Here is a 22506-nt window from a genome sequence, read left to right as displayed (position 1 = left end):
GGCTTGAATGGACGTTTCTCCGAAGAAGACACACGAATGGCCACTAAGCACATGAAAAGCTGCTCAGCAGCACTAATCAGGGAAGTTCAGATCAAACCCACGATGAGACACCACTTCATACCCATCAGAATGGCTATGATCCCCAAACGAGAAAACAGGTGCTGGCAGGGCTATGGAGAAACTGGAACCCTTGTATGCTGTTGGCGGGCATGTAAAATGGCTCCGCTGCTGTGCAAACAGCACGGCAGTTCCTTAGTATTCAACCTGGACGGAGGGGGAAATTCTGACTCAGGCTACAACATGGGTGAGCCCGGGTGAAATACGCCAGACACAGAAACACACCCTGATGGTTCCACCTGTACGAGATTCCACCTGTCGTCCCGTCCACAGACAGCAAGTAGAACGGTAGCCCCAGGGCTGGGGGAGGGCTGGGGAGTGAGTGTTTAGCGGGGGCACAGCTTCAGTTTTAGGAGATGAAAAGAGTCATGGGGACTCATGGTGGTGACGGCTGCACAGCAACGTGAATGTGATTAATACCACTGAAGTGTGCTCCAGAAACGGTCGCGGTGGTGAGTTTTATGTGATGTGTATTTTGAAACAATCTTTTTAGATGGGGGGGTGGGAAATAACCTGTGCAAAAATAGCAATTACTCCTTGGGCTTCTTGTTGGTGTATTTACTGCACTGGGAAGACACGAGTGTCAGGCTCTGCAGGTTTTTGCAGGAGCAAATATTTCATAATTCTGCCTGCCTTTTCCAGGAACATCAGTGTGTGTGTGTGTGTGTGTGTGTGCGTGTGTGTTTGTTTGTTTGTTTGTTTTTTGCGGTACGCGGGCCTCTCACTGTTGTGGCCTCTCCCGTTGCGGAGCACAGGCTCCGGACGCGCAGGCTCAGCGGCCATGGCTCACGGGCCCAGCCGCTCCGCGGCACGTGGGATCCTCCCGGACCGGGGCACGAACCCGTGTCCCCTGCATCGGCAGGCGGACTCTCAACCACTGCGCCACCAGGGAAGCCCCATTGTGTGTTTTTGATGATATGAGTTATTTGAAAGAAACTGACATTATCCAAAATACAGAACTCCTTTGGAAATTTTGAGGAAGGCTCTTGAACTGCGAAGGGCTTGTCTTCTGTGAGCTGGTCCCTGGAGGGCCAGGTGAGCGGGGGGCCGGAGCCAGGGCTGGGGGAGCAGGAAGCACGAGGGCCCAGAGGCCGAGGCCAGGAGCACAGGGGCCGCCCTGGTGAAGGTGGGATCCCGCCGGCCCCTCAGCGCCCGCCCAGGACCAGCTCCCGGCACAGGGCGTCCTCAGACGTGGAGGACACCCGGCGCTCCCTGCCTGCACCTTCTGCAGCCGTCCACGCCTCCCGCGGTGGCCCTGGGCTAGGGCCTCTGCGCCTTGTCTCCCTCCTCCCGGGAGCCCACGTCTGCCCGGCGGGTCTGTCTGTGCGTCTGGACGCACCCCAGGCTTGTCCTCTGGGCCCTGAGCTGAGGACCACATCCTGGGGCCCCTTCCTGAGGCCCTTTTCTGCCTCTGGGGTGTGTCCTCCTGCTGCGGGGCACCCGGGGCTGGCACAGGGGAAGCTTCTAGTGGCAACGGGTGCCCACAGAGGGGACCCGCCCCGGATCACCCCCGAAGGGAGCAGGCGCATCGAGGGCCCTGGGGCCACACTCTGCTCGGCTGCCCAAGGCTGCAGGGCTGTGACCCCGACGCCCAGGACTCCACGTGACCCCAGCCGAGGGGCCCAGGCCGGGCAGTGCCCGGGAGCAGCGAATCCACAGAAGACGACAGACTTGGGCTCCCTGGAAAAGTCATGATATGCTGAGAGGGAGCTGAGCCGGGTGAGGAGAGCAGGCCCTGCTTCCTGCCGAGCCTGATCTCCCCGAGCCCAGGAGCCGCCGCCCGCCACTCCCGCCCTCGCAGGCGCGGCCAGCTTGTCCCATCCCAGGGCCGAGCGGGGAGCCTGAACACACAGGCCTGCGGTTCTGCCCGTTTGGTTTGTGTACAAAGTGGGCACTTCCACACCAGGAGCCTGTGCTCCGAGACCCGGGCTGGACGGGCCCCCGGCCTGTGAACAGCCCGTTGTGGGTGACGGTGACCCCAGAGTCCCACTGTCCTAGCGGCAGGAGGTGGACTCCGGGCTGCAGGGTGGTCCCTGCAGGCCGGAGGCAGACCCGGGAAGGTAGGCGACGTCTACGGGGACTCCGGCAGGTCTTACTGCGCCCCCAGCTCCCAGGACGAGACCTGGATGTGAGTGTGGAGAGCAAGGTGGGCTCCTGAGCCCCGCAGACTGGTTCACACCCCCACCCCAGCCGTGGGCCCCAGGTTCCTCATCTCTAAGCGTAGGGGCACCCACGGCACCTCCCTGCGGTGTCGGGGGATGGGGCGGCACCAGCAGCGGGAGGGGGGCGGCAGACTCCCCGAGAGCCCGGGTGCCTGCAAGCCTGGGCCTGGCTGCAGGGGCCGAGGGGCTCTAGCAGCTCCCGGGGTGAGGACCGCTGGGCCCTCGGAGGGCCGAGCCTCAGACCCCCTGCTCCTAGTGGGGAATGGGATTCTCCTGTGGCTGATTTAGCAGGAAAACATGGTAGACAGGGAAAACGGGAGTCACGGGTCGGATCGTGTCCCCAGAAAGATACGTCGAAGCCCTAACCCCGGGACCTGTGAACGGGGCCCTGCTTGGGAATAGGGTGCTTGCAGAGGTGACCATCCTCGAGGCCCAGGGACAATGTCCCAAGACCACCGAGGCAGAGGGGGACGCGGCCGTGAGCTGAGGGGCGCCCGGGGCCCACGTAAGCTGGGAGGCAGGAAGGACCCTCCCCAGAGCCTCTGGCAGACTGGCGGCCTCCAGGCCAGGAGGAATACGTTTCTGTTGTTTTCAGCCACGCCGTTGTGATGGTTGGTCATGGACGCGCACACGAGGGTCAGACAGGGAAACGTGGCTCCTGTGGGTTCACGGCCCCTCGGCTTCAGGAAGAAAGGCTCGGAGACAAGCCCCTCGTCCAAGGTGCTCTGAAGGGAAGGTCTGTATTTTGCTTTTTTCCTCCGGACTCTGTTGCTCCAGGCTCCTTGCGCGGTGACGAGATCTGCCACAAACAGCAGCGGGTGTGGCTGCGCAGGCCTCCAACCCCAGGAGGCAGCGGCGGGAGGCTGATGGCCGGGGCTCCAGGGCGCTGCCGCCTGAACCGCCCACGGACCGTTTCCTCGGTCTCTGCTTCGTGCTCTCAGTTGCGCTTCTCTTAATAAAGAACATTTGCTGAGGAAAAGGACAGAGGCCAAAACAATCCTGGCGCCAGGTTGAATCAAAGTGAAAACAGGTCAACACTACCTCCACTCCTGGGACTCGACCCCTACGAAGGTGGGAAAGAGGGGTCCCGGGACCAGCGGTGTGGCTCAGGGGCCGGGGCGCAGGCGTGCGTGCGTGTGTGAGCGTGCGCTGCGCTTTGGCGAGAAAGTCCACGGACTCATTCTCAGGCCGTCCCCAGAGCCGCTTGCAGGTCCTGTGCGCCCGTGTCTGTGGACGCTGTTTCTGTGGAGGTGCTGGGATTGTGAGGGATCCTTTCTAAACATGAACAGGAAGTTCTCCAGCTAAAGCTTCTTGGTTCCAAACCTCACTTGCTGCCCAGAGCTCGGGCTGCTCCCAAGGCAGCCTGGGTACCCCCTGAGGGTGGAGGCCCCAGGCCCTAAGCCCCATGGGGCCCTGCCTGACCCGGGCCTGACTCCTTCAGCCGAGCCCCTCCCAGATCTCAGACAGCACGGTAGCTCCCTGGTCTTATTCACACTAAAGTGTGAGTGACTGATGGCCTTTTAATAGTCCACACACATCTGCATTTTTCGAATAGAAAGCTATTTACCCAAATAGATCTTTAATTGGCTGCCTTCCTGGGGGCTTAAGTGCAAACTTCAGGAAGCAAGCCCTGGGGGAGGGACGGGGTCTCCCCCATCAGCCCTCGAGGTACCCCAGCTCCGACTCTCTCATGCTCCCCCGTACATTTGGGCGAAGGCGGCAGGAACCAGAGGGGTTCCTGAAGGCTGTCGCAGCCAGGAATTCAGAACCGGACACATCCAGGAAGACGCGCATCCTTCCAGACGCCCCTCCTGGGTCTCCCTCCCAGGAGCACCCCACCTGAAAGCACGTCCCACAGGTGCGGGGTCCATCCTGTGCACTCCGCTGCTGTTGGGCGGCTGCCCCACTGGAGCACCCCTGACCCCCACTTTGTGTCCCATCCCGCCAGCGCCTCTCCATCCCCCGGCCGGAGCAGAACCGGCCCCTCTAGGGGTTTTCTGCCAGTTTCTAGGTTTTCTCCCTGGTCTCAGCGTCCCGGGCGCCCTGCTCTAGTCCACACTCCTGCGGCAGCAATACGGAGACCGTCCATCTATTTTCTCCCCGCAAGTGTGTATCGAGCGCCTACCGTGCCGGCAGCAGCCTCGGTACATACCGCAGGCCCAGCGTCTGGCCTGGTCCCTCCCCCAACGAGCCTGGCGGCCCATGGCTAAGTCGGAAGCAAAATCACTTTAATGACTTTAGGCAGAAAGAGATTGAAAACAGAATCACCAAGGATGCCCCAGGGATGCCCAGCTGGGCAAGGTGCAGCCAGGACCCTCAGCCAGAGCTGTGCCCACCTCACGACCCCACAACCAGACGCCAGCAGCCCCACCAGACCTGGGAAGACTACCCCACGCTGCTGCCCCGAGGCCGTTCTCGAAGTCTCCAGAGACCAGGCTCACATGTGGCCCAGCTGTGCACGCACAGATGAGGGCACCCAGGGAAGAGGCCGGGGTCCCAGGCTGAGTTTCTGCTTCATTCTCACCCCGCTTCAGACACTGTGCTCTCCAGCCATGGAGGGTCTTGTTATTTCTAGAAGAAGCCCGATGCTTAATCACTTGGTACTTTCACATGTCATGCTGGGGAATGCTTCTCCCGCTGCAAACTCCTCAACATCCTTCAAAGCCCCACCCTGCATGACTGGGCCTCACCACCCCTGGAGTGAGCCCGCAGGCCAACATTCCGTGGACAGAAGGGGAGCGTGTGGCCAGGAGTGTGGACCAATGCGCTCAGCGCCAGGCCTCCCCGCGGTCCCGTAGGGACGCTGGAGTTGACCAGACTTGGGATGTGGAAAGGGGAGGGGCAGGCGGGGGCTTGTCCAGGCCGCGTGCACGGGTGCTCGCCCCTCCGCTGCAGGCTGGTCTGGGAGTCCTCGGTTGTCACTTTCCCTGGACGTTCCGGGCCCCGCCCTCTCCCACTCTCTGTCTGGCCGCCTCTCAGCTCACGGGAGAACCTGCCCTTGGCAACCCTTTGGGCGGGCAGGCTGCCCAGTAGGCTGTCTGGGGGAGTCCCCTCCTGCCCGGCCTTGGGGGCTGGGCCCCTCGGTGACGAGACCCCCTCCCCGGCCACAGGGGCGTCCAGGGAAGCTGGATTCCAGGCCTGACGATGCACCAGGACGCAGTGGTGGGGTCGCGGCCGCTGCGAGCGCCCGCCAGCTGGCGGTGCTGCTGGCGCCCACATCCCCCCAGCCAGCCTCCAGTTCACCAAATACCTGGGCTTACAGTGCCTGCCTTTCTCCCTCCCGGCAGCGGCCGGGGCCCAGGGGCGGCTTTGTTTGGGCGCTGTCTCTCCGAGCTGTGTGAACACAGCTGTGGAAGCAGGCTGAATCGCAGGCTTGGAGTTTTCCCCCTCTTCTCGTTTCAGTTTATGTGACTGAATGGCTTGCAGCTGCTTCAAAGGGATGTCCTCACCCCCCCCACCTGCCGGCCCATCACTTTATTCACCGTCCGCAGTGGGGGAGAGGCCCGGCCCGCACAGCTGGAGCGAATTAAAACCCACCTATTCAGGCCTGGCATCTGTGAGCCACGCATACCCACCGCACACACAGACTTACACAGCTCGGCAAAAATGGCCTTTTCATGGCAAGGCAGGACGGAAACCACAGCCGCGTGTAAAAGGCCTCCCAGTCTAGGTCCGGGATCCTCAGATCCAACCTGCGAACAAGAAGCGCTGTGTTCCCGCGACCTCGCTCCCTCGAGAGCCCCGGTGCCCACATTCGACAGACGTGCCGCTGCGTGTTTCTCCCCGTCTGCGAAGGGCGCGCCCCAGTTTGTCACATTCTTACGCTTTTCCACTCCCGTTCATTTGAGCCCTTTTACCCAAATTGTTCCACGCGAAGGGCGCTTTCCCCCGGAGCCTCCCCAAAGGGCTCCTGGCAGACGTTGCCCCCTGGACGGCGTCGGGAAGCACAGAGCCGCAGCAGGGCAGCTAGCTTCTCCGGGAGTCAGGATGCTCTCAGCACGTCCACACCCGCGGAAGAGGCCAGGAGTGAGCTGCCGCGGGGGCAGCTCAAGCAAACCATTTCGATGCGATGTGACGGAAGGCCCGGCGCAAGTTTGCAGGATTTGCTCTCTGGGATCTGAGAAGGATGTTCCTTTTTTGTTGTTTTTTTTAAGCTTTTTGCATTATCATTATCTCTCAGCCAGCACTGAGGTGCCTGGAACGCATAAAAGAGTATTTTCCAAACTGAAAATATGAAATAGAAGCACCGATTAAAAACAACAAAAGCAGATCCCAGACTTACGACCATGTCTTCACCGCCCTCTCCCTCCCTCTCTTCCTCCCCTTCTCTCTCTCTCCCTCTCCCTCTCTCTCTCATATTTCTTTCTGCCAGTTAACTTGGGACACCTGAAAACAAGTGACGTCAGAGACAAGGGATGGGCTCACCCCGCGTGCCGGGCGCCTCGGTGCCCTCCTGCTGCAGCCCCCGTGCAGCCTCGGGCGGCCGGGCCGGGCGGGGCTCCACCCTCGCCTTTTGAACAGCTGTCTGGCAGCTCTGAGTGAAGGTCGATCTGGGGGTGAACTGCAGAATGCAGGGCGAGTGGTTAAGAAGCGGGGTCTCCACCGTCTTTGCACTTTTGCCTGCGGTTTCCCAGCTGCTCCCAAGGGCTGCCCGGTCGCGGCCGGCTCTAGCCTGTGCCCTTTGGATTCCTCCAGAAGGTTTCCTTCCAGAAGGATTCCTCCAGAAGGTGCTCCCTTCTCGGCCTCTGGGCCCCGTCCCCCAGGCCCTGCCCTCCGCGGGTCAGCAGCGTCCCCGCGGCCACCTCGCCGCCCGCCGGGCACAGGCCTGTGCAGGGCCGGCCTGTGCAGGGCCAGCCTCGCCGCCGGTGCGTGGACCCGGGCCCGAGAACAGGAGGCCTGAGTCACACCCTCCGGAGCTCGCACCCAGGCCTCTGGGCCCCGTGGCCGCGTCCGGGCCCGGAGTCCTCCGGGGCCCACGTGGCATTTGGCCACCCCTCTCTCTTCCCTCGTCGGCGGGGACTGTTTGTTTTGGGGGCCAAATGCAGACAGAGGGGTGAGGAACTCCCCACAGTGGCCGTTTGCGCCATTTGAAAGTACTTCTTGACCTAACAGACATCAAGAACTTCACTTCACAGCGTTCTGCACAAGCGGTCTGTAGGGTAGAGCCCTTCCCTGTGAGAAATCAGGACAGAGCTATGCTGTCGGCCGTACCGCGCCTCCCAGGTAAACACGGAGTGGCTCTTGCTTTAACATTTTAAGGGAAAGCCATTAGGTCTGCAATTTAGTTTAATTGTTTGCCCTATTTTCGAAATCCTAACCATTCAGGGCTTAAAGCTTTCAGTTTCCTGTCCACCCAGGAATCCGGCAGCTCAGCCCGGGTGGCTGGAGAGCTCTGCTGCCCGGAGAGCAGAAGGCAGAGGCTCCTTCTCGAGGCAGGCCGGCGGGGCAGAGCGTTGTAGGGCAGGGACCCCGTCACCCGGGCCCCTCCCGAGGGCAGCCGTCCCCCGGCACCAGCCCGGTCTTCGGGGAGCTCCGGCCTCAAGGTCAGCAGGGAGTGGGCTCGGCGGAAGGGCCTGCTGTGTGGAGCCTGTGCCCTGCAGGGCGGGGGGGCTCCCACCCGGCCCTCCCACACAGGGAGGCCTGGGCGCTGGTGCTGGGGCGCTCGCGCGCACCCCTGCGCGACGTTCATTTCTCTCCTTGGTGCGCAGCGAGGCCCCCTGGCTTCGGGCCCCTCTCTGTTGTTGATCACCGCACGGGTTACTTTTCCTAAAGTTAACAAATTCCTTTAAATGAAGGCGTATTCTTATATTTGCAGGGCAACAAGGGAACAGCATCACACCCCGCCTCTCGCCCCCCAAAGGCCCCCATTCCATTTCTTTCTACTTGCTTTTCATTTCTACCTGCAATTTTTGAAAAACGTGTTTCACTGCCAATTTAGGATTTTTCAGACTTAGGCGTCATCCGCTGACGTCCTACTATGGAAGGTGAAGGTTCGGGGTGTTGAACCCTCAACTCTGAGGCCTCACACACGCCCTCCCTGCCTCCTCGCACTTGGAGTAGGTGACTCACCCCGGGGGTGGCTTTGTTACGTCCACATGGATGCCACGGGGAACACCTGGACGGGCAGCACGGCCGCCACCTCCCTGGCATCGCCACCCTCCTCTTCTAGACGAGACAAGACACGTGCTATGACTTTTTAAAAACTTACTTTTAAACTGAACAAGTTTACATAATATGAATAAATACACTTGGAGTCTGAACCAAATCTCGGACATCATGTCGTTTCATCCATAAATACTTCAGCTTGTGCCTCTTACAGGTGAGGGCTTGTTCCTAACGTCACCCCAACACCACTTTCATACCCAGCTAAGGTAAGAGTCACCCTCAATATCCCGCTTCCTCCAATTTCCTCAAGATGCCTTTTGTAGCAAACTGTCGAGGGGCATGTGGGTAAATCTCCAAGGTTCCTTCACACCAGGTCTGCCCTTGAGTGGGCGGGAAGGGCGGTGGGCTTGGCAGCAGGGGTTAGACCACAGAGGAGCACCACGTTCTTAGGACAGTGAAACCGCAGGAGACAGGCCTGTGTCCCTGGCGCTAATCTCCCTGGACAGCAAGACGCACCAGACTTTGTACCGGTTCCAGGTGTTCCTTGGGGGTGCCCACCTGTACCCTCTGCTCTCACACGTGAATCTGGCCACTGGCAAACTGTCACCCAGGACACCCTCTCCCGTGGTCCTCGGAGCCCTCAGCCTCCCACCTGTGTTGGCGCCGTGGTTCCTGGCCCCAGGCTTCCTGTTCCATGATTTACACTCTCAGGTTGCTGGTGTACATCCTCTAGGAGCTTCCATACATGTCTGAAAATATCTCTTCCTTCACGCTTGATCGATAAAGCAGTTCCTAAAATGGTAGGAAATTATCTTCCCGAACGAACAGTAAAGCATTTCTCACCGTCTCCTGGGTTCCGTGTTGCTGTTTAAGATTCCAGTGTCTTTCCCGTTCCTGACCCTCTGGAAGTCGCACGTTCTCTCTGGAAGCTCTTGGGGTCTTTATCTCAGAGTTCTCAACTCCAAAATGTCCCGAGGGTGGGTCTCCAAGCAGGCGTGCTTTACTCACAGGGCCAGGAACTTGGTCCTTTCAGTCTGGAAACGAAACACCTCCATCCGTGGAAGCATCTTGCATGGTTTCTTTGATGGTATCCTGCCCTCCGTTTTCTGAACTTCCTTTACTTCGATGTTGGGCCCCTTGGACTGATCTTTTTTTTTTTTGCGGTACGCGGGCCTCTCACTGTTGTGGCCTCTCCCGTTGCGGAGCACAGGCTCCGGACGCGCAGGCTCAGCGGCCATGGCTCACGGGCCCAGCTGCTCCGCGGCACGTGGGATCTTCCCGGACCGGGGCACGAACCTGCGTCCCCTGCGTCGGCAGGCGGGCTCCCAGCCGCTGCGCCCCCGGGGCGGCCCTGATCTTTTAATTCACTGAATCTCTTTCTTCTCCGCTTTGTATTTTTCTTCCACTTTCCGGGATATCTCGGTTTCACCTCCAGCTCCTCCTTTGAATTTTTATTTGTGCTTCATTTTTTCTAATTCCCAAGAGCTCTTTCTTAAACTCTGAATAATCCCTCTAACCTAGCCTCTCCCTCCTGCGTGATTGCAAACGTCTTTTTCTATCTTTCTGAATATTCGTTAGGGTTTGTTCCCCTGCCCCCTACATTGTCTGTGTTCCTACTCTTTTCCTTTTCTGTCTATTCTCCTCTCATGTTATAGGCAGAGCAGAGCTGGAAAATGTTCAGCCATCGGCTCTCTGGAGAAAAAAGCCTTGAGTTGTCCAATTTCCACGGTGCAGATTCTCGCATGGTGGGCAATTTCTGTTACGTGGTGCTCTCCAAAGGCCATGGCAAGCAAGACACCTCCTGCGGCCTGGCAGCGTCCCCGGTGCCGGTCAGCCCTGCGAGGTCAGCACGGAGTGCCTGATCCTCTCTCAAATCCATCTGTGGGTCTCACTGAGGCAGCTGGGAAGGAGGGGTTGAGGCAGCGGGTCTGGATTCAGACAGTCAGCGCTAGGAGGGAAGATGAAAAGTGGTGGAAGAGAGAAGGAAAGAGCAAGAAGGCCTTGCAGCAAGGTCAGCTCACCAGCGAGTGGAAGGGCCGCCTCCCGAAAGAGGACCCAGGGGGCTCCGGCTGAGTCATTTTGGGGCGCTCGAGACTGCACGTTCCTTTCGCTTACACTGTTCCTAATTATAATTCTGGGAGAAATTAGAGCAGTGGAGAATGGGGCCGATGGCCGAACAGCGTTTCCGAAATAAAGATCCCGTCTCTCAAGTATCGAAGCACCCCGCCAGACGACAAACTGCAGGACGTTAATTCCCGTCTCGTGGCCAGTGGCAGGACGCTGCTGCCACGCTGCCCCGCCCTCACCCAGGGGGACGGCGCTCTCGGGCCCGTGCAACTTCCACGCACCTTTGTTCCCGGACGCGGGCCGTCGGTCGTGGCAGGTCACCCTCCGTGGCCTCTGCTGAGGCCTCCAGGACGTCGGCTTCCGAGATGGGGGCCGAGGACCCCCGTTCTCACCCACCTCCAGTGCAGGAAGGAGACAGATACCCAGGTTGACAGAAAACGAGAGCCCGGCCTCCCACTCCCGTGAGCTTTCACACCGTGACCATGACAGCTGTAAGGGCTACCCTCCGTAATAAGCATAAGACTTACAATGGTCAAGTGACCCGTGGCTTCCAAAAGCTACCGTAAAAGACTGGCGCGTGACGCGCGCCCCTTGCACCTTCAGCGTCCGCCCTGCGCTCGCTGCCGCTGCCCCCTTCCCTGGGGCCCCTGCGAGGGCTGGGGATGCTCTGTCTTCAGCGGGTCTGGCTCCGGCCTGGATGAGTCCAGTTCCCTTCGTCTCGATGGCCTGTCCCTGTGCCTCCCCAGGTGCCCAACCAAAAAAGCCGGAAGTCACGTCATCAAGGCGCCGTTTGGGGCCCAAAGGGGCCTCCCGCTCGCTCACTTCTGTTCATCCGCAGCTTCAAATACAAGGACCCTGCAGACATCATTCCTCCCACGTGTGCGCGTTTACACAGAACACATTCATACCATTCACCGTCTACGGGACTTAGGACCAATTACCTAGCTCCCCAAAGAATAAGGGGTTGCAGGGGTGACTGTTCCTGGAATCCTGGGGTGGAAACATAGGAACGTTTCTTATCCAACGTCTTGATGCTGTTTGGTCAAAACACACCTGAAGACACAACATAAGGTTCACGGCAAATGCCACAAAAAGCCCACGCAAGGCTGGTACAGCTATGCGAGCCGGGCGTTTCCCCTGCACGGGCGCGAAGCGGCCCTGGGGGATGTGAGGAGACTCCGTCGGAAGCCTTGACTCCCTGGGGTTTCTGGAGCCCTGCTTACTGGATTTGTGTCGCTCTGTTTGGGCTGATTAACTCGGGTGTTTGTTTGGACCTTGGAAACGTGCTGGCTTGAATCTTGGTTTGTTAATTATGAAGAAGCGTTCCTCTGAGTTTTTCCGGAGATGGATACAGCTTGATTCTCCAGAGGTAGGACACTCCTCAGTTCCGTGCTGAAAAGAAATCGTTAGTATATCAAGCAGCTGTAAATTAGAATCTCACCCTGTAACTCAGCTTTGTGTCCAGTTTCTGATATTTACTGGGACCCTTTGGTCAACCTAATCTGTTAGCATGTGGAAGCGCAGCTGTGTCTGGTGCCAGGTTTTTCAGCAATGTTTATGCACCATCCACGACAGCAACTAAAGCCTGCACAGAAAAGAAAGCTTGCAGACGGGCTACTTCCTGAGACCTGGTGTTGGATGCATGAGTGAAACATGAGGCCACGAGGCCATGTGATGGGGAAGAATGTGAAACGGGCGGGCATGGCGCCAGCCCAGGGCAAACAAGTCTGACCACCTGGAGAGAATGAACCACCGAACAGCTGGAGGAGCAGCGGCGCTTCCTGAGCTCCACGGGGCAGTCGGGCCTCCAAGCTTGATCCGCGTTTATCCTCACAACAGCATCTGGGCTGGGCACTGCTGCCACCCCACTGCCCAGATGAGAACCGAGGCCCAGGGCAGTCCGGGAGCAGAGCAGGGTCAGACCCCGGTTCAAACCCAAGGAGGCCTGATTCCAGGGCCTGTGAGGCTTTACGTTTGGTATGACAGACGCACAGCCAGGTGCACGGCTTGGGGAATGTTCACATGAGTGTCCGCCCTGAAACCTCCACCGAGACCGAGATACGGAGGGTCCTCGGCACCTCAGAAGGCGACCCTGAGCCCCACCCAGAGTCAGCCCCTGTGCTGACCTCGGTCACCGTAGGTCACCCCTGCCGGCTCCCGACACTCGGGCCACTGTGCCTGTTTGCTCTCATCTGACCTGTCAGAGCCGTCCCGCGGCGTGAAGGGGCCGGTTTCGTTCCGTGCTATGTAGTGTCCCGTGTGTGGACACACCAAACTGATGATCTGTTCTGCTGCTGGTGGACATTTGGGTTGTGTCCGGCGTTTGGCTCTTTGTATAGACAAGACTCTACAAACACGGCCCCCCACATCCCCGGTGGGCACACGCCCGTGCCGCGGGGTGTGCACCAATTGCCGAGCAGATGGGCACAGAGCCCCGCGGGCTCAGCTGCGTGGACGCCGCCAGACGGTTCCCAGCGGCGCTGCCTGCTCACGCCTCCGTCGGGCCTGTGGCCCCCTTGTGCTCCACACCCACGTGCTCGTCAGCCCTTTGACCTCCAGTCACTCCGAGCCCCTTCCCAGATGCTGGCTGGACGCCCGACGTCTTTGTGTGGATGCCTGCTCAGATCTTCTGCGCACTGGAGAATGGAGCTGTCAGCCTTCCCACGTTGGTTTCTAAGAGTTCTCTGCGTCCTCAGTATCCGTGGCTACGTGGCAACACCTCTTCACTTTCTGAACGGTATCTTCTGATGAACAAAAGCTCTTAATTTTCATGAAGTCAGATCAATCCACCTGTGTTTGTTGCTAGGTTCTCTGTGTCCTGGTCACCCCTAGGGTCCCCTGCCCCGCCACCTCTCAGCCTCTGCTGCACGGCCGCGTCCCGGCCTAGAACCGTCGGGTCTGCACTCTGTCCTCTCAGCCTCTGCAGACGATGAGGCAGAAGACAGACGGGAAACAGGACCGGGGGCCTCGGCACTGCTTTCTCCCTCCCTCCCTCCTGCCTCCGAGGCCAGGGTTCGGAGACGCCCCTCTTCCGTGCACCACTCTCAGGGCGTGAGCCGAGCACTCCCTCGGCCGACTCAGCTCCGGGAGCAGCACGTTCACTCGGGACGCGGGCGACACCATCGCTGCCACTGAAGGCCGAGTGGCCGCGGGCGCTCCGCGACTCCAGGCGGAGACTGGCCTGAGCCCCGTCGTGGGGTAGCGGCCTGAAGCTCCGATCGGCTGAGAGGCACTGACACGGCTCGCCTGGCTGGGGTGCAGGCGAGGTGAAGAGGCGCCCGAGGAAAAGCGAGGGGAGGCCGCTGCCCACCTGCGGGTGGAGGACTCACACCAGCCAGGCTTCAGCTGCGACGCAGAGGCCGCCTGGGCCGGGGGACATGGGCGGGCAGCCGGGCCACCGCCTTGTTTCTCCTCTTCCATCGCGTCCCAGGGGGAAGGTGTGCCAGGACCGGGGCCAGCCTCGCGGGACGGATGGGGCCCTCGCAGACGGAGGCTTCGCCTCGAGCCGGGCACCCGCTGTCCCGTGAAACGTGGGCAGACTCCGCAGTGGCCCCATTTTATCCTGCTCTCTCCTAACCTTGATTTTCTTTCTGGTTTTAAAAGTAACCTGATCCGTGGGAGACAATTTGGAAAACGCAGTTAAAAAAATAAAAGCACATTTTCAGAGCCACCCGTAACAGCCGGCTGAGGCTCTGCTGGGCTTTGTCTGCTGTACTGTCGACGGCGTCTTGGTCTGTGGCCACAGCAGAGGGGAGCTTCGGGCAAAGGAACGCAGGTCCCCCAGGCACCTTCACAGGAGGGGACGGCCGCCCTGGGTCAGCAGGTCCTGGGCAGAGCTGGTGTCCAGCTGCGGCGGCCATCAGGCCAGCGTACACAGAGTTCAGCCAGGCTGCGGTCACCACCCATTAGCTGGCTGTGACGTCAACGTCATGAGTCCTAGCTAGCATTAAAAAATGGAATAGAGATGTCCATTTCTACGATTGCAACAGACGCTGATTTCTATTGGGGAATCGCTCACCTGGCAAGGTCGTCGCCCATCTGCCTGTGCTGTGTACGCTGTTGTGACAGCAGGGCCATTTCTCATGGCGGGACTGGCCTCGGTTAAGAAGGTTGGGAAGCCCCTGGCTGGCGAGGAGGGGCGTTCGGAGGCTGCCCGTGGCCTTTTCTGATGAGGAGGAGGGGGAGACGCAGTTACCAGGGCCAAGGTGTGTTGACGCCAAGGCGGCCGGAATGTGGGCAGAACAAGGAAGGTGCAGCCGGACCTGCTTAGACCTGGGCTAAGCACCCCCCCCCGGGCGTCCACCCCTCCACGCGCCACGGCTGTCCCCTTGTCCCCAGCTCCAACCACAGTTTCCCTGGAGGGACCCTTGCAGTGGACATCAGAGAAACACGGGGAGGGTCCACACATGCGTCAGCTTGGGTAGAACACACGCTGGCCGCACACGTGTCTGGCGTGGACACACTCTGGGGCGCGCGGAGCTCCTCCAAGAACTTGCCCTCGACTCCATGCCTGTGCTGGGAGGGCTATTCGCCGATCACATCTCTCTTCCCTCCCAAAGAACGATTCCCGTGTGTCGCTCGGAAACCGAGGCCTCCGCTTCTGGGCTGGCAGCGTCAAGGCCACCGTGCAGCCACCACGCTCGGCCCAGGCACCAGTCTGGGGCCCTAACCCCTCGGCAGGTACCGTGCTGACCGGATCCAGTTAGAGCTGCGAAGCCAGGAGGGACCCTGTGAGGGCGACGCCAAGTGGTCCAGGCCCCTCCCTGGAAGGTCAGTGGGAGACGGGCGCCTGGCGACAGCAGCCTGGCCGTGGGGGGCTGGATGGTCCTCCTTCCAGCCCAGATGGTGTGGGGGCCCCGAGGAGCCTGCATTTTCGGCTCTCAGAGTCAAGACGCAAGATATGAGACTGGGAGCGTCTGCTCCGGGCCCGTCTTCTGACTTTATATTACAGACAAGTGAGAACGGAAACGGTAGAGAGAACAGCCCTGTAGACCCCACGGGCCCCCTTCCACGGCCAGCCTGGTGCCCTCTGCCCGCCAGCCACAGAAATCCCAGGCTTCACATTTCATCCATAACTATTTGGTTAGCTTTCCCTGAAAAATAAAGATTTTTAAAAAGAACATTAGTAGAAATCTATTACCACACAGAAAATTAATAATAGTCGTGAGATCATCAAATTTCCAGCCGGTGCTCGGCTCTGGACCGAAGCCACTGGGACAGAGCTCGGTCACAGCTGCGGGGCAGAGGAGAGTGTGGGGAAGCGAGTCCTCTGGTGCGTCTGCCCCGAGGACAGAGGTTGGACGACGGCAGGAATTCCAGGGCAGCGATTCGTTGCAACGTGAGGAAGAGCTCCTGCGATCGGAGCTGCCCAGTCCCGGCTATCGCTGAAACTGCCCTGCTGCTTCGGGCGCTGTGACGCTGGCGCTGCCCCGGCAGGGCAGAGCCCGGTCGCCTGGCGCCCTTGCGGAGCTGTCTGCTGCCTCTGCACAGGCCCGACAGGCCCTGGCTCCACCCGGCGTCCCCGGTTTCTCCTCGAGGCACGGCCCACCGGTCCAGGCCCCACGGGAGGATCCACGCTGGGGCGGCTGTGCCCCGCGGTGCGGGATGCTTTAGTCAGGCTTAAGGCTACCCACTGGCTTCCCACATCCTGCCGTAGTGGACGTCGTCACGTCCCCGCCCGGCATACCGTGCTGGTCCCTCCTGCTTGGTGCAGACACGCGGGGCCACGACGGGGACCCCCGTGCTGCGTCCTCACCACCTGGACACCCCCCAGGCAGCGTGCACTCCGTGCAATGTCACCGCTATTCGATGCGGAACTGCTGCTAACGGCTGGCACGGGGTCACCCAGACAGAGGCCAGAGGCCTGACGGCGAAGATCACAGGGCGCGATCAGACCACGGCGCGGGCCTCGCCCTCCAGCCCTCGGAAATGAGGCGGAGGGCGGCGGCGCTTTTTTCTTCACTTTTTGTGCAACCAGCTCTGCGTCCTGAGCAGCTCTCCACCCGCACCCGACCCTGTGCTTCCCGCTCTCTCGCACTCGCAAGTGTTATACGCAGCCCGCAGAAAAGCCCAGTCAGATCCCCGCGGGAGCCTGTCCAGGGGGTCTGTGTGCTAACAGCCGACCCACAGGCCCCCGGCGGGCCCAGGTGGCCGTGGCGAGCAGCGAACTCTGGGGACGCGGGGCAGGTCCCCGCGAGGGCGCTGCGTGGGTGCCAGGCCCGGTGCAGCCGTACCACATGCCCTGCGGTGAGGCCTCAGGCCCGGGCTGTGGTCCTGCCCAAGGCCCTGCCCCCGGCCCGGATGCTCTGCCGTGGCTGCGCTGCCTTAGAGGCCGGAGTGACCCGCCCATCGGCGCTGCCCACGCAGCCTGACGGGGTCTGTGCGAGCGGCACCCCTGCCCCACCGCGGACGGAAGAGGAAGCGGCACCTTCAGCCCGTTTGGTGGAATCACTTTTTGGGGTCGTATCTGAGCATCAGTCCTCAGTTCCACAGGCAATTAGGAACGGCCGGCTGAGCGCCACTAAGCATCTCGGCGCCCCGGCCCGGAGCTCTGGGCTGCCCTGTTCCGTCCCCTCTCAGGCTCATCTCAGAGGGCCGGGTGCCCGTCCCCGGGGGAGTGGACTGGGCGGCCCCCGGGACGACGGGGGCTGTTGGGCGCCGGGAGCCCAACCTGCTCCCCTAGACCGCCCCGCCCTCCGCAAGCGGGTCTCATTCCTGATGGGGCCAGGCCAGCGATGTCCCCCCGCCCCACGGCTGAGTGTCAGCCTGGCTTGGGCTTTGCCTTGTGCCCAGGGCGCTGTGGCGGGATCTGAGCTGCGTCGGGAGGCTGGGGAGCGGCGAGTCCGGGGGGCGGGCGACGTCCGGACACAGTGGTCTGTGGATGGTCAGAGGGGCACGGGGTGGCCAGGTGGCCAGGAGGTGGGAGAGATGCTGCCCCGGGCCACCGAGAGGGCGGAGACCCTTCCAGCCGAGGCAGGGACGGAGCAGTAAGCCGGGCACAGGCTCGGCCACCGTGCCCCAGCGCCTCTTTGCCTACAGGCAACCCCAAGCCCGCCCTCCTTCAGACCTGCGCAGACAGCACCTCCCTCACCCTGCGTGCTGCTCCCAGAAGCTCTCGCTGAGCCTAGGCACCTGGGGAGAGAAGGGCCCCGAACACCAGTGGCCACGGCCAGCAAACGAGGGGCACCTGCCCGCTCCCCCCCGTCAGGGCGGGCAGCCCCTCCCCCAGGACCCCCGTGGCCTCAGGCGGGAGGGCCCCTCCTGGGGAGAACGGCCTGCCCCAAGCCAGCCCTAACCCTCGCCCTGACCCCTGCAGACCCTCGGAGTCCCTCCCCAGTCGTCCGTCTGCCAGAGCACACAGCCAGGGCGGCGTCAGCTGGACAGGTGGACCGGGGTCAAGTCGGTGGGGACGAGGCTGAGGAAAGGAGACGGGGAACCTGAGCCTGGTCTCTCCCCTGCTGCCACTTTGACTAGAAAAACCAAGAATTCTAAGTTCAAAGCTGGGCTCTCAGGTGGTTATGAAGGCATAGTTTATACAACTTGCAAGCTTGATTTAACACTTTTCAATATTTAGGCAGCCTTGTACCCAGACAGCAGGGGACCTGTGGCCTCCAGTGCAGAGAGAAAGTGGGTCTGGTTCTCAGAGTCACTGGCCCCAACGCCCGGCGGTCTCAGCGATCTCCGAGGGTCCCACTCAGCTCACCTCCAGACGCAGCCTCTGGGCCGTCCTCTTGGCTTCTAGGACCGGCGACACCCTTTTCGTGGTTAGCTGCTGGCTCTCACCACCATGGGCCCCCAGATCCCCAAGAATGATCCTCCTGGACCACCTCTCTCCAGGCCCCGCAGGGGACGGCCAGTCTTCCCGCAAGCTGGCCACAGAGTGTCTCCCGGACATGTGTCTCCCGGCAGGTGCAGCGCTGTCTCAGGGTGAGGGGGCTTCACCCTAGAAACCACGGAGCTGCCCTGGCCTGGGAGACCCCGAGCCAGACGGGACAGCTGCTCGGGACAGCCGGCTCTGCCTGCAGACCTGTCTCCGTGACTTCCCGAAACCACCCCGAACCAGGGAGACGCCGCCCCCGACCATGCTCCGTATCCCAAGCCAACCAGGGGCCTTCCCAGCCCTGGGCGGGGCCTCTGCCCGGCCTCGCCCTCCAGCCATGGGCCTCCCAAGCCACCGTCACGTGGAAACAATGCAGCTTTTTTGTCTGCAAAAAAAAAAAAGAGGGGAGGAGAGAGTGGGGAGGAGAAGAAATCACTTGCCTCCCGGTGGGTGGCAGGGCTCCAGTGTGGAAGCCACTGTGTGACCCCCACTTGCGGCAACCTGAAAAGGACTGTTGCTTCAAGAGCTGGGACTAAATCAAGCAACGTGTCCGTGTTTGCAGGAACATCGAGCGCTCTGAAATGTGCTTTCCATCTACCGCTTAGCATTCAGGAAGATAAACAAGGTGTGGCTTAAACAGCAGTTCCAGACTCCTGGGCATCTCACAGAATTCTGCCAAGGACTGAGGGAGAGGCCATCGGGCAGAGACTCATCGGTGGGGCGCGGGCGGGGTGCCTTGGTCCGGGGACCGCCGGCCAGCCTTCTGAGGTTCACCCAACACCCGCCGAAGGGCCAGGAAGGGGCAACACCCTCCTGACCGGCCAGGGATTCACAGTTACACGTGGCCGTGCGCCGCGTTTGGACTTGGGCTAACTCCTCACTTCGTTTTTCAAGCCAAACTGCACAAACACACAAAACTGAACAGCCCCCGGGAAGAGATAGCCTCGCGGTTTTCAATCAGCCTCTGACAATGGCGAGCGGCGCCTAAGCTAGAGGCGGCTGTACCACACGTTCGAATAAGGAGACGGTTTCCACCTGGAGAGTCAGTTGCGGGAATCAGCGATCAGAGCGATGCTGGAATTTCTAAGGTCCTCGGTGGCAAAGCGAGCTCTCTCGGATGACGTGGTTCGAGGGGGCCAGGAGGACAGCCCTCCAGCAGAGGCTTGAAATCCCATCAGCTTCTTCAAGCCGTTAGCTTAAGGCGGGAAGGCAGAGGCCTCCTCTCAGGGTCCGAATGTGATTGCTGGGCAGTGGTTCCTGGAGCACCAGGCTCATTTCTGTCTGGGCTCAGTGGGAGAGGATGCTGGGACCAACCAGCGATGTCTTCCGTGGGCGTGGAGAACGGGCTGGGAGCATGCGTGCTGTGGAGCCCCCGCTGTTCTTTGAGGTTGTCAGCCGCTGTACCTCGGCGCGGTCTGAGAGGATTCAGAGGTGGAGCGGGGACAGTGCGTGGAGCCAGGCGGCACCTGAAGGGACAGGAAGGGACACGCGGTGGCTTGGGGAAATGAGCCTGAACTCGTGTTCTTGTGTAGGGCCTAGACCTGCCACTGGGTCCAGGGTGTCGCCCTGACGGTGATGAGGTATGGGAATGAAACTTTACTGCCAGTTAACACGGAAAGCGTGGTCACGAGGGGAACTGCTGCTGGAGCAGGGCCTCTCTCCTGAGCCTCTTGTTCCCAGTTCTCCCAGCACCCAGTGCAGCTTCTCGTTCATTCCCTCGTTGCTTTATTCGCCTACGCGTTCACTCAGAGATCAGTAGCCTGGGCTGGGCTGTTTACTGTGGAAGGCAGCTTCCACGAGCTTGCGTCTCCGTGGGAAGGCGGGGTCAGGCCGGGTCCGCCTCGGGAGAAGCCGGTTTCCCGCAGCGGGGCAGGCGTGGGGCTCAGACTCGGTGACTCAGCGGGTGGCGCCCAGTCACGTGGTCACGGAGAAGCCGCCCCGCGCTGAAGGTGTCTCCCTAGGTGTGACCGCTGGAACTGGGCCCACCGGTCGGAGGTAGATTTAGTGCTTCACTAACCTAATTTTAAAGTCACAGGACAGAAGCCTAAATGGCCTTTGGCAAGATCACCCTGAATTTCCATCTCTCTTGCTTCCCCAGCTTCCCAGGTGCTGCTGTTAATCCTATAAAAGCAGCTCCTCTGCCAGCCCTGGAGAAGCAGGTCCCAGGGCCGGGCCCACGTGGGCCCCCGGGGCCTCTGAGGCCTCCCCGCCCCGGAGGAGGTGACAGACGCAGAGCCGTCCGGCCTGGACTCCCACGTGTTCAGAGGCGATGCCAACTCCAGCTCCTCGGAGCAAATGCCAAGGAACACATTCCTCCCCGGCTGAGTCACGGCCGGCTCCTAGAGCCTTCTGCTCCGTGCTGTGGGGCTCGGGGAGCTCTGGGGGTAGGACAGCCGGCAGCACAGAGGGCGTGACCGTGGAAAGTCCTGGGAAGTCCACGCGGGGTCCTCGAGGCCTCAGCCGTGGGGCTCTGCAGGCCTCGCCTTCACAGGCTCAGGGCCCCGTCAGGGCCAGAGGGCCCCCAGGAGGCGGGGCGGGCGGGCTCCCGGTCCCCCTGGAGCTGGTGCACCTCTGGACGTGGGTGGGCAGATCTGCGAGGGGCCCGGCAGGGTGCGGACCGCGTCTTCAGGGCGCACGCAGCACACGAGAGGATTTAAAGCAAAAGCGACAGGACACTGTTCAGCCTCAGGCAGTCGGGGGCGGCCGGCTGCCAGCCCTGGAGCCAGAGAGCAGGGCCGAGGGCCGAGAACCTCGGAGAATATCCCTGTGCCTCCGGCCCAGAGCCGGCCGGTGCGCGAACACGCCCCGCCGTGGCTCTGCCTGCAGTACCTCTGCTCCTGGCGTGGGCGCAGACGGACTCAGGCCCCCAGGGTCAGGGTGCGAACGGTGCCTGAGCGGTCCACGGGGGCCAGCTTTCGTCTCTGTAGTTTTCTAGAGAAATCCTGCCCAGCTGTTCACTTTTCTTAGGTTAAATGAGGGCTTTAAAGAAAGATCACGCAGTAGAATACACGCGTTATCTTCTGCGTAAACTGGACTAGTTTCAGTTTGCACTGTGGTGAATTAAGTCTTGTTACCAAGGGAAATGTAAATATATTTTGTCTCGGTGACCAAAAGGAGAGAAAGGAGGGACAGTCGGTAGGAGAACAGTCCTTGGGGAAGCGGAGGCCAAACCCTGGGGAGACTGGACCAGGCCTGGGCGGAGGCGGCGGGATGGGGGGGGAGGGGGGAGGAGTGGCACAGGAGGCCCTGCTGGCGACTGGACGGCAAGTAGGAGGAAGCCCGGCGGCTGACTGCAGGCCTCTGCCGGGGCCCGAGTGTGTCTCCCCGGATGCACACGCTGGAGTCCGACCCCGGGGCCCCGAAGATGCCCCTCTTTGCACGTGACTGGTTAGGATGAGCTCGGGCTGGAGCAGGGTGGCCCTCGCCCAGCACGAGTGGTGTCCTTGTGAAAGAGGGGCATTTGGACGCAGGCACCCCTAGGGAGAGGCCACATGACCACACGGACAGAGATCGGGAACCCCAGCGATTTCAGGCGGCCACCAGAGCTGGGGAGGGGCTGGGATGAGGTGCCCCTCACGGCTCGGAAGGCACCAGCCCGCCCACAGCTTGGTCTTGGTGTCCAGCCCCAGTCCCGTGAGGCGCTTAGGCTGCCGGCTGTGGGACCTGGTGCAGGCAGCCCAGGGAGGCGACAGCCTCCAGCGACTCCCGCCTTGTCTTCCTGCTTTTGCTCCCGCCCAACCAGGCACCTGGGTGTGAGGCCCTGTGTGCCCACCGGGTTTACAGTCATGCTAATTGGAACCAATTTGCCAGACACACTGGGCAGGTCCCAACAGGAGGTGCTGAAAGGATTGGCAGGAAATTCAGGTGACAGGGAACAGGCAAGGCAGAACCAGAAGCAGATAAAGTGAACAACGCCTTCTTGAAAACACAAATCCAGGTGGGGGGTTGGCTGGCACTGGGGGCTCCCGTCAGAAGGCAGGGAGGGCCGGCCGGGCCCAGGTGGAGGGAGGGCCCAGTCGGAGACAGGCGTCTGACCAGGGCATCTGGGCCAGGGGACCAGGTGGGTCCCCCGTGCGGGGCCCATGGGTGGTTTCGAGGCTGAGGGTGGAGTGACGGGAGGCCCGAGCTGCGGCCTTAGGATCCGAGGGGCCCTGGAGGCAGCCCTGGTCGGATGTGGCCATAGTTGCAGGGCTTGTTGCAGGTCCTGCCCCGGGTCTGAGCTGGACCACGTGCTGT

At 61.2% G+C, this 22506-nt stretch overlaps 1 long non-coding RNA gene across 2 annotated transcripts; it reads right to left on the bottom strand.

Moving 5' to 3' along the window:
• Window positions 1–6847: 6847 nt before the first annotated feature.
• On the bottom strand, window positions 6848–21127 carry LOC109550301 (uncharacterized). 2 transcript variants are annotated; one of them, XR_004521609.2, is made up of 3 exons: window positions 18154–21055; window positions 8349–14616; window positions 6848–8045 (listed from the first exon to the last, which is right to left on the bottom strand). It is a non-coding gene; the product is annotated as an uncharacterized lncRNA (long non-coding RNA). The 2 variants fall into 2 exon arrangements; XR_002176813.3 differs by lacking the exon at window positions 6848–8045 and having other exon boundaries at window positions 8469–14616; window positions 18154–21127.
• Between the last annotated feature and the right edge of the window lie 1379 nt (window positions 21128–22506).

Source organism: Tursiops truncatus, chromosome 13 (assembly GCF_011762595.2).
Source record: "Tursiops truncatus isolate mTurTru1 chromosome 13, mTurTru1.mat.Y, whole genome shotgun sequence".
Lineage (NCBI taxonomy): Eukaryota > Metazoa > Chordata > Mammalia > Artiodactyla > Delphinidae > Tursiops > Tursiops truncatus.
Note: the sequence above shows the minus strand (reverse complement) of the source record. Positions and strands in the feature narration are given on the sequence as shown.